This window comes from Cebidichthys violaceus, unplaced genomic scaffold (assembly GCF_023349555.1).
Source record: "Cebidichthys violaceus isolate CVI_PGR_0920_01 unplaced genomic scaffold, fCebVio1.0.p SCAF_8, whole genome shotgun sequence".
NCBI lineage: Eukaryota > Metazoa > Chordata > Actinopteri > Perciformes > Stichaeidae > Cebidichthys > Cebidichthys violaceus.
The window spans coordinates 18027409-18047002 of NW_027176964.1; the positions used below are offsets into that span (position 1 = coordinate 18027409).

Here is a 19594-nt window from a genome sequence, read left to right on the forward strand (position 1 = left end):
ATAATAATTCTCACAAGGGAGGCTGGACTAAATTTAAATATGTTGGAAAAAGTCACAATTTCCTCCCTCACCTTCAAGCCTGAGACGTGAGACAAAAAAGACGACATGAGAAGACTGGAAACATATTTTATTGAGGTTCAATTATGTTTGAGAAACATTTTGAAACAACAACAATAAATAGCGAGATCATAAAGCCAGCGAGTGTCTTCACCATCCATGGACCTTTCCAACTCCACCTGAAGAAGAGAAACAGGAAACATGAGCGACATCATTGGTGAGAGCAGAAAAGACAGATAGAAATATGATCAGAGAAGGTGATGGGGAGTAATACTCTCTCCTTATCTTTACTCCTACCCTCCTCTGGTCTCCTCCAGCTTAATACATGAACACACCAAACATATTGACATCTAATGCATATTAATGAATACAAATGAAGTGTGACAAAAACACCGCCCACATGTAGTGCAGAATGTATTCGGGATGTAAATTATTAACTGCAGGTGAGAGTTATGCAGTATTTTATTTTTAGTTAATTATCATCCAGCACACATCAGTGAGTCGTGGGGGGGGTATCAGACACATTGAGATTGTGATGAAGTGATGTGCAATGTGCTCATAGAGTTTGTTTGGTGTGCTGACTTGCATTACTGTTTACTCTTCATAAAGAATAATCATCAACTGATATGAATGTGTTGGTGCAGCTCTGAGCTGCTTTACGTCTGTTTGTTGTGTTGTCAACATACTATCACTTCACTGAGTTTATAGAAAACTGACTTTCCTTGCTTTGTATCACTTTCCATAATACAGCATACTGTTCTAATCATTCATAAAGCATATCTAATTATATCCAACAAGAATCCCTTCTATGTGATCATAAGTGGCCTCTTGTTCCTCTTAGCTGGCTTCTTCTTACTTCCTTAACACTAGGCCTACAGACCAGTCTAAACTCTCTATGTCAAAACCAGCTCCTGTGGTAAATGGGATAACACTGTTTGGCTTTTTCATTTTTCATGTAATAGGTTCAAATGAACCACTTGGTTCTTTGCACTAAAGTACAGTCTCTAAGAATTGGTTGCTTTTTGCCAGACTTGTGAGTAACTTCAATTACCAGGTGTTGCACCGTGGCTTCCTGGTGGTTCCCTCCCTCAGACTGGTGGTTCTCATCCTGAAGGTCGGTGGTATATCGGCGGACAGCAAGCTAAATCAGAACGGTCATTAGAAAACAAACAATGCAATTTCAAACGTTCCTCTAATCTTAATTGAATTCAAGTTACAGAGTAAAATAAAAAGTCCTAATAAACAGTGTGAGACTGGATCAAAAACAAGGACATAGATCATCATCAGCAGCAGAGAAGAAGCTGCAGGAGGGCGGAGCTCCAGAGAGGTAACAGTGGGAAAGTTACATCTTCAATATACGTTCAAAGTAATGTCAGGTGGAGTGAGGGGTGTGGAACAGCGCTAGCACCAGGGAACAGAACACTAACGAACTTCAAATGACAGCCCCACAATGCTAAACGCTAGAATAGTAACACGTCACAAGAAAAATCCACCGTCAATGTTGATTTTAATGTGAATGTACTTACAGAAGATAAATAATAAGTTAGATCATAGATATTTATTTTACTACTGTATAATATAAAATATACAATAGTCCATGGTCAAACATTACGTTTGTAGTGTCACAGATATTGATAATGTGTCTGTGTGTGTGTGTGTGTGTGTGTGTGTGTGTGTGTGTGTGTGTGTGTGTGTGTGTGTGTCAGATATGCTGTACAACATGAAAGACTAAAGAGATTAATATACTCACCGAAAGAGGAATCTCCTCTTCGTCTATATTTTGTCTCTGCAGAACAAAGAGATTTTACATCAGAATTACAAGTTTGTTGTTTGACATCAATTCATAGGCCCATTTATATACTATATATATGAATATATAGAATGAAGTTATGAAATAACTTAGATGACAAATTTGATCTTTATGTGGAGAGCAGGCCTTTATTAGACCTCGTGGTTTACCCTCGAAGATGGCCGACTACTACTACACTGGTTCACTCCTGATTCTGACGTCTCACGGGAAGACGACTACAACACGCCACCTCAGTCTCGCGTTGTTTCCCCAAACTAAATTACATTCAGCTTGGCTTTTTCATTTGTAATTTAATAGGATAAAATGAACCCCTTGGTTCTTTGCACTAAAGTACAGTCTCTAAGAAGCAGAGAAGAAGCTGCAGGAGGGCAGAGCTCCAGAGAGGTAACAGTTTGGGAATCCCCAGTCAACACGCAGCAAACAAACTTCAAATTCAAATGACAGCCCCACAATGCTAAACGCTAGAATAGTAACACATCACAAGAAAAATCCCCTGTCAATGTTGATTTTAATGTGAATGTACTTACAGAAGATAAATAATAAGTTAGATCATCATAGACCACAACTGGACCATAACCAGTAGAGTCGGTCTCACACTGGACCTAAGAAGAGAATGGTAATAAACAGAGATATTTATTTTACTACTGTATAATATAAAATATACAATAGTCCATGGTCAAACATTAAGTTTGTAGTGTCACAGATATTGATAGTGTGTGTGTGTGTGTGTGTGTGTGTGTGTGTGTGTGTGTGTGTGTGTGTGTGTGTGTGTGTGTGTGTGTGTGTGTGTGTCAGATATGCTGTATAACAGGTAAGTCAAAAGAGACTAATATACTCACCGGAAGAGGAATCTCCTTCTTGAATATATTTTGACCCTACAGAACAATGACATTTTACATTAGAATTACAAGTTTGTTGTTTGACAACAATTCATACGCCCATTTATATACTATATATATGAATATATAGAATGAAGTTATGAAATGAGCAAAGAAGAAAGTCTAATCACAAATCACACTACTCCATCTGGAAGCCTGCCCGTCAGATGAGCGTAACATAAATATTGCAATCAAACTCTCCGTGTCACATAATTAACTTTCGCCAAACTTGAAACGGCAGTTATTCAAGAGCTGTGTCACGCTGTCATTAAAATAATAGAAAAATTCAATAACGTCGCTCAACAACAAACAAAGGCTTTGCTAACAGGCTATGCTAACAGGCTATGCTAACAGGCTAGCTGGTTCGGCGACAATATAAATAACCACATCTTGAATCGCAGCTATCTTATCAGTAAGTCTATGAACAAGTATTTAACACCATTACCACCAATAACCTTACCATGTCAGTGGTTATATACTCTTAGATGTGGAGGACAGGCCTTTTTTAGATGTTGTGGTTTACCGTTGAAGATAATCGGCTACTAAGTCACTTCCTTACGACGGCTTCTGGAAGGCGACTACGACACGCATGCGCATCAGCCCAGTCTCGCTTCATTTCCCCAATGGTTTCTAATGGTTTTCCCTGATTTTCATTTAAAATAAACTGTCAGATCAGGTTTGTTTTAATAAGGTTTTACTAAATAAATTAAGCTTTGTGATTTTTCACACAGGAAGCCAAAGCTCATTTATATTCACTGATATTATTGCTAGACTGCATTGATAGTATCATACAAGTGTACCTGGTCCAAAACTGTCAGTTCTTGCTGTAAAGTCTGTGCATGTTTACGGCCATTTCTGATTCTGAACCATTAAAAACCATAAAGAAAATTTCAAGCAACATAATCGTCATCGCCTGTTAAATTAAAATTAAAAACAAGTAACAAAACCAATCTACTGTACATTATCAAATCATTTTATCATACCTGATATGTTGAGTTCTTGTACAGTTATCCAGTTGTCTTGTTTCGTGTCAGCCGAGTTGGTCTTCACTACGGTACTTGTTCAAAAATAAATCCACTTTGTAACGTCAGTTGCTTTGCCATGACTTTGATTACTACAGTATATATAATATAGTGATCCCCACTCAAACACACTGTAGTATCCATATTTGTAGTCCGTTCCATACGGTCCCACATCTGTAAGAAAATGAAGAAAATCTTAATTATAAGAGCATGACTGGAAGAAACTAATCAACCTGCTTCTAAAATATTTTAACAAGCTGAACTAACCCTGAATGTAATCTTTTCTATTGCTCATGAACCGGTTAATCCATCACTTGTCACCTCAGGCAAATTCTCCCCACCCTATCAACTGAATGCACTATTGTAGTTACATCTACTAAATGTACCTACATCTGCTGGACCTGGCATTAATATAGCCAGATGAGAGTTAGGACACATTACAGAGTGTAAGTCCATGTGAGTAAAACAAGTTAAACACTGTTTTGGGGTGACTGTGGGGAGTGGAGAGCAGGGCTGTCCTTCAATTTAAGGGTTGGTGGTTTGATCCCCGTCTCTGGCTCTGCGTGTCAATGTGTCCTTTTAGCGAGACACTTAACCCCAAAAATTGCTCCCGTAGCTGTGCCTACGGTATGAATGTGATCTGAATGTGATTACAATTCAGATGTGAATCTGAATTGTAAGTCGCTTTGGATAAAAGCGTCTGCTAAATGACTGTACATGTAATGTCTATAGATTTGAACTCTAATGTACTCACTAGAGATGGAACTGTTTCATTTGATTCAAGTCTCTTTTCTTTATAAAAACTTCACTCCACCAAGACCAAGGCCCTCTCTCACAGGCAGGAAGTGAATGATTAGGTTCTGCTCCACATTCCATTGAGTTCTTCCTTGACCAGTGAAAATAAACATGTATTAAAGGAATCAATGAAAATCATCAAAACAAATAACAGCCAAAATGCGTTCACAACCCTACACTTCCTTCTCTGGGGAGCATTTCCCACCACACAGACAAACAACCCAAAGTTAAAAGATAACAAACACATTCACTGAAATGTCCATAGAAAATATTCTTCATATACTTAAAATTCAGGTAGGTTTACCTTGTTGGGAAGCCTCGTTGGTATCACCTGTCTGAAAACAGCTCCTTTTGACAGTTGAGAGAAGCAAATGACAGTTGATCACTTTCTCACACCCACTAAGCAGATCAACCACATTGCTGTGGTTAAGCTGTGTCACTGGTGTCACTGGTATCCCTGCCCTCTGTACTTACGTTTTGAGATTCCAAAATTGAACTACAGTATTTTAGAACAGGTGGATCATCTACAATCATATCACATATAGGTTGTGTTGAGGAGGTGGGGATACTTGGACCCAGACATCCCCAAGTCATCCCACCAGTTAGGCCCATCACGTGCTACAGCATTCAATTCATGTTGCAAGAAGCCATTCAATCATAATTTGCCAATCTTGTTTTCTTTCAACTACAAGAATGAACTTGTTTGTTTTCAGTTGAGTAATCAGGTTCATCCTCTCTACCCATGAAACACGTCATCCTACATGAAGAATGTCTGATGAGATGACTCTGCTGTACTTTAACTCGTTCACAGTGTGTTTTCAGTACATCAAAGTTAATTGTAACATTTTGGTCATCTACAATAGATGGTAAATTTAACTTTTAAATTGCTGTTTAAACACAATACAGAGAACACATTCCTCTCATGAATGATCTCAACAGAGATGCTGCTCCAATTTTAAACATTGAAACAAATGTATGTATAGGAGGAAGGCGCTGCTCTCTGCAGTTACACTGTACCTGTCATGTTTATCCTTCCTAGACTTCTGGCCAAAAAGTATGTGTTGACCAGTTCTGTGATGTCCAGATCATCAGACTCTAAAGTGTCCTCAGGGGGACAGACAGGCACCAGGCTCTCCTTAATGCCCGTGTGTCTTCTCTCTGGTTTACTGGTCAGCAGGTGTGAAACCTGGGTGAAAAGCTGCCATTAACGTGTGCATTGTAACTGCGTCATGTTGCCAACACTTAGCGTGTTAGCATGTTCACTTACCAACTTGCATTGTGTTTGGGAACTGCAGCTTCCAAGGTGCTGGTGGGAAGTACAGTAGAGTTAAATGGTAGAACTTGTGAACAAAGTCTTCCTCCTCTGACTTCAGACACTTCCTGATAAGTTTGGTTTATTTAGGGCTGAACGTTCCTGTTGGAGCACATGCACACCCCACGACGCTGTTTGTACGTGACGATATGCCGTATTTGGCGAGGGCAATCTCGGTTAAACTGGTTGTTGTTTTTTGGGTGGGGGGTATTTCATTTAATCAGCTAAAATAAAGTATTTAATTGGCAACAGAAGAAAAATCTTAATTGATGTCAAGCTCGAAGGAAACGTTTATTTATTATTCAGAAGCCTGCAACAGCTCACAAATCTGTTCGTTGAATCCCATTAGTGCTTCAGGAGAATCCAGCAGGTGGCCTCGGCTCCCAGGAGCAGCAAACTAAACATCAAGCATCCAAAAAACACACAAGCGTTTGTCTGATTATCGTCCTTTTTCACGTAAGAATGTATGAAATTAATTGCCTCTCTGGAGTCAAGTGTTTATGTGAGATGAAATTTTAACATTTCAACTACAAAAGAAGGCAAAGAAAGACTCAGCAATACAATCAAGTACAAATGCTGCTGATGCTGGAATGTGATCCAAGCGAGCCTCGTCTTCGTGTGCAATATGTTAACTGCATAAATATTATATAGACATCATGGCTTTAATACTTCTGTGGTTGATCATTGGACTTCATCTAATTACTACCTTCTTTAGTCCAACAGAGAGAAAGATACAGTGAGACAGAATTAGAACTGGGTATTTATACATGTGTCTCTTTGTGTGTTATAGATTTGAACATCACAAGCATGTTAGCGCACACTCTCACAAGGACATGCAGTACGAATATGTATAATGTAGATGAGGTGGAAATGAATCTAATTAATTTCCCTGTGAGAAATAAACGTCATGAGAAAACTCTCAAATGTCTTTAAGTAGTTCATTGAACAGACACTATAATAGTATATACTATAAGATAATATAATAATAGTTCAGCTGAATGGTCAGAGCTCTTTCCCCACGGATGGTTCGGAGGTCTAACAACAATATGGAGTATACGTGCGTCACACAAACTGAACTGCTGGTTCCAGCTGCACATGATCTCGTCTCCGGCCTTCGCAGGTGAACTCCCTGTTCTGACGTCAAGGCCTTGGCAGGTGCTGCTGTTTCTGCTTTTGTGGAGCGGAGGCTAGGAGCTCTCACAGCCGTCAGCTTGAGATTACAGCAAGTCAGACAGAGGCGACCTCTGTTTGTCTGCATGCACACAATGTTCAGAGTTCAGCGATAAAAGTTACATCCAAAAAGAACATATGATAAATTAAATATTACAGTATACAAACATGCTGCACATTGGGCTGATTCTGTGTCGCCATAAACCAGCAGTGTCTATTATAATGAGGCCCATGAGATGTGATATGCAGTGATGGAAGGTAACTAAGTACTTTTACGCAAGTAATGTACCGAAGTACAATTTTGAGGTACTTGTACTTTAAGAATATCCAATTTATGCTGCTTTATACTCCACTATATATTTCAGGGTTATTTTTGTACTTTAAACTCTGCTATTTGTTTAACTGCTGGTTGATTTGATTTGACATACAAAAAATGTGATCAACTTATGAAATATGATACATTGTTATAGATTAAAGGCCCTACATACACACAGTATTAATTATTAAATAAGGGAAATAGAGAGTTTCATTCTGCATGGGCGTGTTCATTTGCTTTCACTGCCAACGATGCCGGCTCACCTGTATGCTTGAAATGTGTCGAGAAATTAGCAAACAACAGAGAATGTAATGTAGAAAGACACTTCCAGAACAAACACACAGATGAACAGTAAGACTGGAGAGAGAGAGAGAGAGAGAGAGAGAGAGAGAGAGAGAGAGAGAGAGAGAGATTTATCAACCGCTGCAGAAACTCTCCTCTTCATCAGAGTTTGATGTTGTTATAACAGGTGAAATAGCAATAAAGTGTAGAGAATTGTCTTTATTCTTGTTCTAGAAATTCATAAATACAACAAACTATAGTTTTTGTATGTATAATATAACTATATATAAAACTTGACAAGCTGTGATATCAAATAGCGTTTCCAGCTCCAGACACATTTTATTTGGTGAAAAATAGGACAAAACGGCTCTTTGGACGGTAAAGGTTGCCGACCCCTGTGTCAGAGCTCTACGTAGAGGTAACCAATGAAGAGTTAAAAGAGATTAGAAGTTACTTAGGAACTCATAATCATGTTCTGTTTACTATTGGGCAGTATCTCTATTCATTTTATAAGTGATTTGCAATAATATTGTTTATCATACCTGCTGTAAAAAAGGCCAAACTGTGTTTTTCAATGCATTTGAAGTATATTTTGTGTGTCAAAGTTCATCACAGGCTTATTCAGGTTTTGGTAAGTACTGGTTAAAGAAAAGGGTCAAATACAATTGAAGCACAAGATAAAAGGACTTAATAAGAGGCAGAGACCTTTTATTGTACGTCCTCCATGTTTGCAAAGTGCTCACAAAGGACTTGAGCTCACCTATTTGTAGTTCTCAGGTTTCCATAGTGTGTTGTCATGGGCCTTTTCGTTGCTAGGGATGTTTTGCATTTGTTTGAATCACATACAAAGCACATGATGTGCTTTAAGTGCCTCTGTTTGAGGCACGCTCACAAAAGTCTAAGTATTCACTTTGAGTGTGTAAGCAATCGCTAAAACACGTCCGTCAGGTGAGCTGTTCCAACATCGAGCGGGCCGCAGATCTTCATTTTGTTGTTATATATGATCACATGCTATGTAATCTGTTTTTACACCAGTTACAGATGCTTCATATGAGGGTTTTTAGCAGTTTGACAGAAAGATGGGGATAGAGCGAAGGGCGGCCCAGAGATGGAGAGTGAAGTGCAGGACAGGTTCTGGGAATGATATCCAGCACGATATATTAAATGACTGTGGACACCTGTGCTCTCACTTGGTAGAATAGGTTTTCTGCTATTCGTCAGTGTAATTGAGGTGGCCAGCCCTCTCAATAGAAGTGAAGAGGCTCTAATAGTTTATTCATCAAGAGATGAATGTGCTATTCTCAATCTCTTTGCATCAGTCGGCTCAGTGACCTTATACACAGCAGCGTTATGAGTTTCAAGAAAGACTCGTGATATTTATTGTTACATTTTGACGAGACATTACTTTTTAAAAAAAGTTCAATTTGTGTGTCCTTCCTCCCCAGCTCTGATTTGATTTAAGCACTCTGTGTATCAGTGACCATCAGTTGTATCCCTGACTTACAGAGGGACAAAAATCCGTTCTGAAGCCTTGGCAGAGTTTCCTCATGGCTGCATGTGAGATCATTTTGGTCCATTACCTTACCATGAAGCCAAATGACCTTAATGCTAAAATGCTTTCGGCAGTTCAGCAGACGGACGGACGGACAAAAAAAAGAAGACTTATCTACCTATTAATCATTGGTAAAATCGATTTGTGGCTAATGTACCCGCTGCTGAAATCATGACCATAATGGAACCAAGCAGTTAATGTTTTAAACATTAACTAAGGACATCAGCCAGATGACAACTTATGTTGGCTGTCCTCTGTAATTAGTCACAGTGTAGACAGCATAGCTTCTGTATGTGGTGTATTGTTATACGTCAAAAAAATCTCAACTCAAGGTCCACTGACTAGTTTTTGCTGGACCATCATCTCATGGACTTGATCAGACGTGGGATTGCTTGGCTGCCGTGTAGATGTGGGCAGAATGTTTGGATCGCCCTGTACCAAAGGAAGCTGAAGTAGTTGGAAGCTCTCTTGGAAGCGGGTGAAAAGATTTTCTTCTTCTTATCCTTTTTGTCCTTTTCTCAAATCCTGTGACAGCTGCACATTTTGACTTCTTGACATTGCGAGACGTTGTGAGACACTTTGGGTCCATTTCCACTCAGTTTACCAAGACACTTACCACAAGCCTAAACTACTATAGTCTGAACTGCACTTCACAAACAATCGAAGGGTTGACTCATTTAGAAAAAGCACCTTGAAACGACTTGATGAAAGTTGCAACCCGAACAACAATAAGACTACAAACAACCCATAATGCAACACTCTCTACAGGAGACATTCTTTCCATCCAGAAAATGCTATTAATGATACATTATTGTCTAGTCATTGACTACAGTATGTGTTTTCATTCTGCGTGTGCTCACAGTCCAAAACTACTAAAGAAGAAAACAATGATACTTGTCTGCTGGATTAGTAATCGTTTAATCTATTAGTCGGACCAATGGATATTTAGCCAGTTCTAATATTTAGTGGTGTTTATTGTTAAAGTAATGGCAGGATTAACCTGATAAGGGGTCCAGGGACACAACTGTGCTGCTGGGAACCTATTATCCACCAATCGTCCCGGTCTGTGTCATTTTTGAGCACTTTTTTAAACTGCTACCTTGCCCTTGGGCAGATTTTCCATTTTCGATCAAATTAGCACAAAGTAGTTGATACACAATAAACTCTGAGCTAATGGGCCGTTGCTCTGTTTGTCCAATTGGTGTTCCAGTCTTTGTTAAAGCAGCACTCCACTGTCATTTATTCTACAAGGACGGTCTAACTGAAGACACTATTTGGTTGCAATATGGGAAATATTGGATCCAGCTTTTTGAAACTTGACCCAACGAGCAGCGCAGCACTAAATGTTGAATACCTTATTATATCCAACACACTTTTGTGGCAGAAAATACAATAGAAACACTCAATTTACAGTTTTTCTTCTTCCTCATCTTTTAAAACCAAACCAAGTGGCTCATTTACATGAACGCTTCTGTCTGTGTCTTAGGGGACACGACTCCGTCTGCTGTCATCTCAGGCTGTGTGGAGCATGTCACCACATGAGACAGCCCCAGACCTCACCACCCAAACATTACATTTTACTCAACTAAAAATCCTCTCAACAGATAATGATTAAAAAATGGTATCTCATTTGAGAAATGTAGTCTAATTCTGGGCTAAAGCTCACTCAAACGAACGAGTGATCTTGTCCCAGGAGCCCCCGATCTCTGTAAATGTGAACGGCTAAGACTTCATTCACAATACCAATTGTGAGCAGTGCAGCAGTCTCATTATTCAATGTATGTATGTATGTATTAGCTGGATGACCTAAGGGAATAATTGGATTATGACAAGTTGGGCGATAGCTCTGCTAAAATGCTAAAAGGAGATTCTGAAATGGAAAGCTATGTTGTCGACCTGATGGGGATGAGGTGCTAGTGCACTACGAGTAATAACCAATTATGTGGCTGCTTAAAAAAACAAACACACAGATAATTTTCTTTATATGAAACTAAGCCAACGTTTGCAAAGCCAGACATCATAAACTCTATTTCTTCATATGGAATAGCAAATTAACCCTTTTTACCAAAAGTTCATAGAAACAAAAACACAGCTGAAAGATCATTTAGACGTTACTAGTCTACTAGTTACTAGTTATTAGTTAGCTCTAGCAATGCTACCGACTGCTGTCAGTGAGAATTTGCACATTTCAAGTAAATTTAGGTGAACACAAAAGTGACTCTAATTGAATGCTAATGTCGCAGCTTATTTTGAAATTGCATTGTAATTTCATCATTTTTTTACGTTCGCACTTCATCAAGCCCCCTCTCTTCCTCACTCTCTGTTGTATCTATTGCTGTTGCTACATTTCCAGTTTAATATTTGAACAAGTAGCGGCTATAATAGAGAGAGGCAGCCCACACCTCTGTTTACCTCAATAGTCTTGCAACCAGCTGATATTAATTTGCACTGACAAGGGGCAGGATTGCGTTGTAATTACTGATAGATTTCAGCTCGTGTCTTAGCTTCCCATGCCTTTTTGCACCTTCCTTTCTTCACGTGTTCAGGTGACGTGTTCAATACGTATTTCACCCACTGTATATATTATTGTAGTATACAGAATTGCCTGTGAGGGTGACAAAAATAAGATGTTCTGACGTGTTTGTCAAAGTGTTATTTACTGCTTTTTTTCGTGTTGGAATAAATGTTAAATATTTATCTGCAAAGTAGTAATGCGTTTTTGATACCTTAACTGTATTGCATTAACCCTCCTGTTATGTTCTGGGTCAAATTGACTCGTTTCAAAGTTTGAAAATCTAGAAAAAATAGTTTAAAGTACTTTTTCTGTATGAAACTTATTCTGCTTGCCTTATTTAGTGTAATCAACGTTTAAAAAAATAAATAAAAAAATTCATGCATTTGCAACAACCCCCTGCAGGTTTCTATAACAGAGATGATGTTCGGGTCAATTTGACGCGTCAGTGAAAATGGAGGCTATAAGGGGTCAGAAGTGTCAAGTTTAGACCATTTCTTTCTTTGAAAACGTAATACAAAGTATTTCTTACTCCCTCCCACCATGTTTCACCCCATTTCTCTCACACACACACACACACACACACACACACACACACACACACACACACACACACACACACTCTTTCTCACTACCCCACATGTGCGAGAAATACAGATACTATTTTGACGGGAACCTTTTATAAACTCCACCCACACTTAGCAGGGGAGGGTTGCTTGAGAGTCCGACCAACATCACACTCTGCAGATGCAAACAACACAGCAGAATACTGTAGGACAACATGAGCAACAGAAACAAAGGATGAGGCTCTGGAGCACATCCTTGATCACAACAGTGAAATAGAGGAGGATGTGTCTGAAGATGAAGACCATCTTGAGGTCAATTCAGATTATAATGGTTCTGATTATGAACCATCAGATGTGGAAACTGATATACTTGTTCCTCCAAGCGAGACATTTGTGTCAAAAATTGTGAAATACAGTGGTCATCCTCACCCAATACACGTCAGCCAAGACTGTCTGCCGAAAATATTATAAAGACAAAATGTATTTGAACAAAGCACACCGTGACGACATGTCACTCGTGTTCTGTGTAGACACAGATACACACACACACACACACACACACACACACACACACACACACACACACACACACACCTCGTTCATTGTGCTCATCTCTTGTTCATTTTTGTAAATTTCAGTTTCTTAACACTGTAAAAACGAGTGGGTTATCCTAATTGAACTATGATCTATGGAGGGGTGAATAACTCCATTCCACTAAATACTGATTGAATTGTTAGTAATGGAGTTGGTGATGAGGTACAAACTATATTTATTAGGATTTTTTGGTTTCTGACCACTTTTGGATAATTAAACATGCACCGGGTCAAATTGACCCGCAAACATCATGGCTGTACCTAAAAAACGAACATAACAGGAGGGTTAAATCATACTGGGATGTTTGCTGAAATTGATTAAATGTGGCACAGCCCTACCCACAACATTTTCCACCAGCCGCCACTGTTTGCATGTGATTTGCAAAAACCCAACCATCAAAAGGGTTTGTTGTCAGACAAACTGCCACTACCAATGAGACTTCCCAACAAGGTAAACCTACCATGTAAGTATATGAAGTAGATTTTCATTTTAGTGACTGTATTTTTTTATCTTTTTGCTTTGGTATGTTTGTCTGTTTGATTGATTTTTATGAAGCTTGGAAACTCAGTGGAAAGGTGTAGCACTGGTCAAGGAAGAACGCACTCAAATTTGGAGCAGAACCTAATTTTTGGGCAAATGCATTCGTTGCCCTCCTGTCAGCGGGGCGCACAAAACAACAGACGCCTTTAATACAGTTCTGTTAACAGCGTTACACTCTTCTCTTGTCTACCGTTCTTTTTCTGAGAAACTTGACAAGGAAGTGTGAATACAATGCACAAACATTACTCACATGCACTTACACTGTAATGTGTCCTAACTCTCATCTGGCTATATTAATGCCAGGTCCAGCAGATGTAGGTACATTTAGTAGATGTAACTACAATAGTGCATTCAGTTGATAGGGTGGGGTGAATTTGCCTGAGGTGACAAGTGATGGATTAACCGGTTCATGAGCAATACGATTACATTCAGGGTTAGTTCAGCTTGTTCAAATATTTTAGAAGCAGGTTGATTAGTTTCTTCCAGTCATGCTCTTATAATTAACATTTTCTTCATTTTCTTACAGATGTGGGACCAAATGGAACGGACTACAAATATGGATACTACAAATAAAGCTCTAGCGTAAGTTCAGACAGGAAGACTATACTCTTGCATGCCTAAGCCTGTAGTTTGTTTACCATACATCTGCCATCACTCCTCATACATGCACACTCATTATGTCCTTGCTGTTATTGTTTGGGGCTGTCAATCATATCAGCTGTTTAGATCAGCTGTTCTCTAGCCAATAGCACGACACCGTTACATGGTTAGCCTATCATCTCGCTGCAGTCTCTCTTAAATATGATCGTCTCTCTACTTTCAGTACGTTCATGCTAGTAAACGTACCCATCTCCGCCCAGTCTTCATCAGATTCATCTTCTTCATCAACTCATCATTCTATCAGCCTCATCAGCACCATCACCACCAGTGTCTGAACTCCATGGCAGGGGGATTTATCTTGCTGCTGCTCAGGACAGACGGCCTCCATTACAAATCTCCCTGTAAAGTCCAAGACAAAGACTCTGAAGACTTTATCATCACATATCATTTGTTCACAAGAAACAATTATCTTGTCTTCATCTGACTCAATCTCCTGATTGAAATGGAACGGACTACAAATATGGATACTACAGTGTGTTTGAGTGGGGATCACTATATTATATATACTGTAGTAATCAAAGTCATGGCAAAGCAACTGACGTTACAAAGTGGATTTATTTTTGAACAAGTACCGTAGTGAAGACCAACTCGGCTGACACGAAACAAGACAACTGGATTAACTGTACAAGAACTCAACATATCAGGTATGATACAATGATTTGATAATGTACAGTAGATTGGTTTTGTTACTTGTTTTTAATTTTAATTTAACAGGCGATGACGATTATGTTGCTTGAAATTTTCTTTATGGTTTCTAATAGTTCAGAATCAGAAATGGCCGTAAACATGCACAGACTTTACAGCAAGAACTGACAGCTTTGGACCAGGTACACTTGTATGATACTATCAATGCAGTCTAGCAATAATATCAGTGAATATAAATGAGCTTTGGCTTCCTGTGTGAAAAAACACAAAGCTTAATTTATTTACATTACATGACATTACAGTCATTTAGCCGACGCTTTTATCCAAAGCGACTTACAATTCAGTATCTATCTACACCATAGACGCAGCTACGGGAGACATTTTGGGGTTAAGTGTCTTGCTCAAGGACACATTGACATGAGACTTAGTAAAACCTTAGTAAAACAATCCTGATCTGACAGTTTAAATGAAAATCAGGGAAAACCATTAGAAATATGGGAAAAATTCAAACTTGGGGAAACAACGCGAGACTGGGCTGATGCGCATGCGTGTCGTAGTCGCCTTCCCAAAAGCCGTCGCAAGCAAGTGACATAGTAGTTGGCCATCTTTGAGGGTAAACCACGAGGTCTAAAAAAGGCCTGCTCTCCACATAAAGATCAAATTTGTCATCTAACGCTGAAATGGTAAGGTTATTGGTGTTATCCAATTGTGTTCATAGACTTACTGATACGATAGTCGATTCGACATGTGGTTATTTATACTGTCGACGAACCCGCCAGCCTGTTAGCATAGGCTGTTAGCATAGCCTGTGTATTGCTGAATCATGTTATTGAATTATTCTATTCTTTTCATGACAGCGTAACCCAGCTCTTGAATGACTCACTTTTGTAGTCCGGCTAAAGTGAATTCCGTCAAACGGAGAGTTTGATTACAAAATTCATGTTACGCTCATCCGACGAACAGGCTTCAAGAAGCTTCTAAAATTCAACACCTATAGCCGTCGTATCAAATTCTTTATGTAGTCAACATCATATTGGGCTCTGAGGTTAATTTTCTGTGCCTTCATTTCAGATGTGAGTGGGTACGATTGCTCAAAAGATGTGTGCTTTGTCTCGTAGTGGCGCTTCACATTCCCGCTTTTAATAATCACCACGGCCTCTGAACATGTGAGACACTCTGGTGTTAAACTGTCTGTAGGAACGATCATCAAACCAGAGTCTGTCCATTCTTGTTAAAGACTGGTCTCTGTCCACGTTTCTCTTTTTGGAGAACGCCATGTGAAATACCTTCTGTGACTGTTGGGTCTCTCTGAGCTGGTTAAAATAGATTAGATGATGATAATGATTTGACTTTCTTCTTTGCTCATTTCATAACTTCATTATATATTCATATATATATAGTATATAAATGGGCCTATGAATTGTTGTCAAACAACAAACTTGTAATTCTGATGTAAAATGTCATTGTTCTGTAGGGTCAAAATATATTCAAGGAGGAGCTTCCTTTTCCGGTGAGTATATTAGTCTCTTTTGTCTTTCATGTTGTACAGCATATCTGACACACACACACACACACACACACACACACACACACACACACACACACACACACACACAGACACATTATAAATATCTGTGACTACAAACTTAATGTTTTGACCATGGACTATTATATATTATATACAGTAGTAAAATAAATATCTCTGTTTATTACCATTCTCTTCTTAGGTCCAGTGTGAGACCGACTCTGCTGGTTATGGTGGAGTTGTGGTCTCTGGTGATCTAACTTATCCGCTACCTTATGTAAGTACATTCACATTAAAATCAACATTGACGGTGGATTTTTCTTGTGACGTGTTACTATTCTAGCGTTTAGCATTGTGGGGCTGTCATTTGAAGTTCGTTAGTGTTCTGTTCCCTGGTGCTAGCGCTGTTCCACACCCCTCACTCCACCTGACATTACTTTGAACGTATATTGAAGATGTAACTTTCCCACTGTTACCTCTCTGGAGCTCCGCCCTCCTGCAGCTTCTTCTCTGCTGCTGATGATGATCTATGTCCTTGTTTTTGATCCAGTCTCACACTGTTTATTAGGACTTTTTATTTTACTCTGTCACTTGAAATGTAGTGAAGTACAATACTTGTGATAGAAGGTACTTAAGTAAAAGTAAAAAAAAGTATTGGTACAGAAACAAAACAATTTGTTTCAGGAACAAGAGTATTTCATTTATTTTACTTCCACCCTGCATACAAAATTAAGATTAGAGGAATGTTTGAAATTGCATTGTTCGTTTTTTAATGACCCTTCTGATTTAGCTTGCTGTCCGCCGATGTACCACCGACCTTCAGGATGAGAACCACCAGCCTGAGGGAGAGAACCCCGAGTCTGAGGGAGGGAACCACCAGCCTGAGGGAGGGAACCCCGAGTCTGAGGGAGAGAACCCCGAGTCTGAGGGAGAGAACCACCAGCCTGAGGGAGAGAACCCCGAGTCTGAGGGAGAGAACCCCGAGTCTGAGGGAGGGAACCACCAGGAAGCCACGGTGCAACACCTGGTAATTGAAGTTACTCACAAGTCTGGCAAAAAGCAACCAATTCTTAGAGACTGTACTTTAGTGCAAAGAACCAAGTGGTTCATTTGAACCTATTACATGAAAAATGAAAAAGCCAAACAGTGTTATCCCATTTACCACAGGAGCTGGTTTTGACATAGAGAGTTTAGACTGGTCTGTAGGCCTAGTGTTAAGGAAGTAAGAAGAAGCCAGCTAAGAGGAACAAGAGGCCACTTATGATCACATAGAAGGGATTCTTGTTGGATATAATTAGATATGCTTTATGAATGATTAGAACAGTATGCTGTATTATGGAAAGTGATACAAAGCAAGGAAAGTCAGTTTTCTATAAACTCAGTGAAGTGATAGTATGTTGACAACACAACAAACAGACGTAAAGCAGCTCAGAGCTGCACCAACACATTCATATCAGTTGATGATTATTCTTTATGAAGAGTAAACAGTAATGCAAGTCAGCACACCAAACAAACTCTATGAGCACATTGCACATCACTTCATCACAATCTCAATGTGTCTGATACCCCCCCCACGACTCACTGATGTGTGCTGGATGATAATTAACTAAAAATAAAATACTGCATAACTCTCACCTGCAGTTAATAATTTACATCCCGAATACATTCTGCACTACATGTGGGCGGTGTTTTTGTCACACTTCATTTGTATTCATTAATATGCATTAGATGTCAATATGTTTGGTGTGTTCATGTATTAAGCTGGAGGAGACCAGAGGAGGGTAGGAGTAAAGATAAGGAGAGAGTATTACTCCCCATCACCTTCTCTGATCATATTTCTATCTGTCTTTTCTGCTCTCACCAATGATGTCGCTCATGTTTCCTGTTTCTCTTCTTCAGGTGGAGTTGGAAAGGTCCATGGATGGTGAAGACACTCGCTGGCTTTATGATCTCGCTATTTATTGTTGTTGTTTCAAAATGTTTCTCAAACATAATTGAACCTCAATAAAATATGTTTCCAGTCTTCTCATGTCGTCTTTTTTGTCTCACGTCTCAGGCTTGAAGGTGAGGGAGGAAATTGTGACTTTTTCCAACATATTTAAATTTAGTCCAGCCTCCCTTGTGAGAATTATTATATAAAAGCCTGATCAAACAGTTGCATGAAAAAGCTTTCATGTGCAGTATGAATCAGAAAAGTGTCCGTCTTACCTCTGTGTCAGGGCTTTATTTTCCTCATCACACTCTAACAGTTAGCTAGAAGGACAAAAGTGCCTTTTTTGAGAGATGCATGTGGATCTTAGTGACCAAACTAGCAAAGAGTGCTTCATTTCTTTCACTGTGCTACATCATGACCCAAGTTAGAACAGCATTGTGGTTCAATGTGTAAAGTTGCACTGTTAGCAGTCTTGAGGCAGCGTACAGTGCAAGCCAGAGCCGGTGGCCCGTTTCCAGCTCAGTCAGTTCATACAGTTCAATAACGGCACCGACCAAGCAGCTGTATTTGACGAGTTCATGAAACCTCACGCCTCCCAACTCTGCTGTTTGTAGGCTTTTGACACAAACGGAGCTGAAACACTTTGTCTGTAAACAGGTACTGAAGTCTACATTCATCAGACATAGAAAACACATTTTAATTTTAATAAAAAGCCTGGAGCTAAAACTGACGTTACATCAGCCTGTAACCGTTGTACCAGTTGAATACCGTTACAGTGTTGTGAAATATTAGGGAGGGTATTGCAGTTTTGCATAAGTCAAGGGTCTAAAGATTAGTAGCACTGCTATACATCGTCTTTTTTTAGGTTAAGCACCCATTCTAATAATGATTTCATCACAAATCCCTAATAATACATCTTAAAAGTAGATTTTAGTATTCATCCCTGCTCATAAAAGAAGTTTCATCAGGGGAACAAGATGGCTGGGTGAGAGTTCTCTGGGAGGTCAGGGCACAAACAGCAGGTCGTCTAAAGTGAGGTTTCGTGCTGGAGAAGCGTATGATTACGCGTATGATTTGTGGAGTCCTGGGGTAATAATTACGAATCATTAGAGCTCCCACGATGACACTCATCCGGTCCAGAGAGGACCGGATGAGTGTCATCAGGAGGAGAGCGGATGCTGGCAGGTGAGTGCTGGACTGAGCACAGAACACTGAAAGACTACAAACAGACTGTTGGATTCTTCCTGAAGGCGACGATCAGTGGCTCTGAGCTGTTTGGTGTGATGTTGTTCACTCAGATCAACCAAAAAGGCAATGAAAAAGAAGGCATTTCAGGTTGGACCCGTTAGTGTGGCATTTCATTGCCATCTCAATGTGAATAAACCATCACTGCATTATGGGAACTGGCTGATGGGGAGCAGAACT

General features: G+C 39.5%; 3 long non-coding RNA genes across 3 annotated transcripts; 2 read left to right on the forward strand and 1 right to left on the reverse strand.

The window, feature by feature from the left end:
• Positions 1 to 110: 110 nt before the first annotated feature.
• Positions 111 to 3954, reverse strand: LOC137866019 (uncharacterized). Its single transcript, XR_011102091.1, has 6 exons — positions 3729 to 3954; positions 2707 to 2742; positions 2395 to 2469; positions 1808 to 1843; positions 1109 to 1198; positions 111 to 236 (listed from the first exon to the last, which is right to left on the reverse strand). It is a non-coding gene; the product is annotated as an uncharacterized lncRNA (long non-coding RNA).
• Positions 3955 to 14512: 10558 nt separating this feature from the next.
• On the forward strand, positions 14513 to 16484 carry LOC137892433 (uncharacterized). Its single transcript, XR_011105419.1, has 3 exons — positions 14513 to 14710; positions 16186 to 16221; positions 16439 to 16484. It is a non-coding gene; the product is annotated as an uncharacterized lncRNA (long non-coding RNA).
• A 725-nt stretch (positions 16485 to 17209) lies between these two features.
• On the forward strand, positions 17210 to 18261 carry LOC137866250 (uncharacterized). Its single transcript, XR_011102102.1, has 2 exons — positions 17210 to 17263; positions 18136 to 18261. It is a non-coding gene; the product is annotated as an uncharacterized lncRNA (long non-coding RNA).
• Positions 18262 to 19594: the final 1333 nt, after the last annotated feature.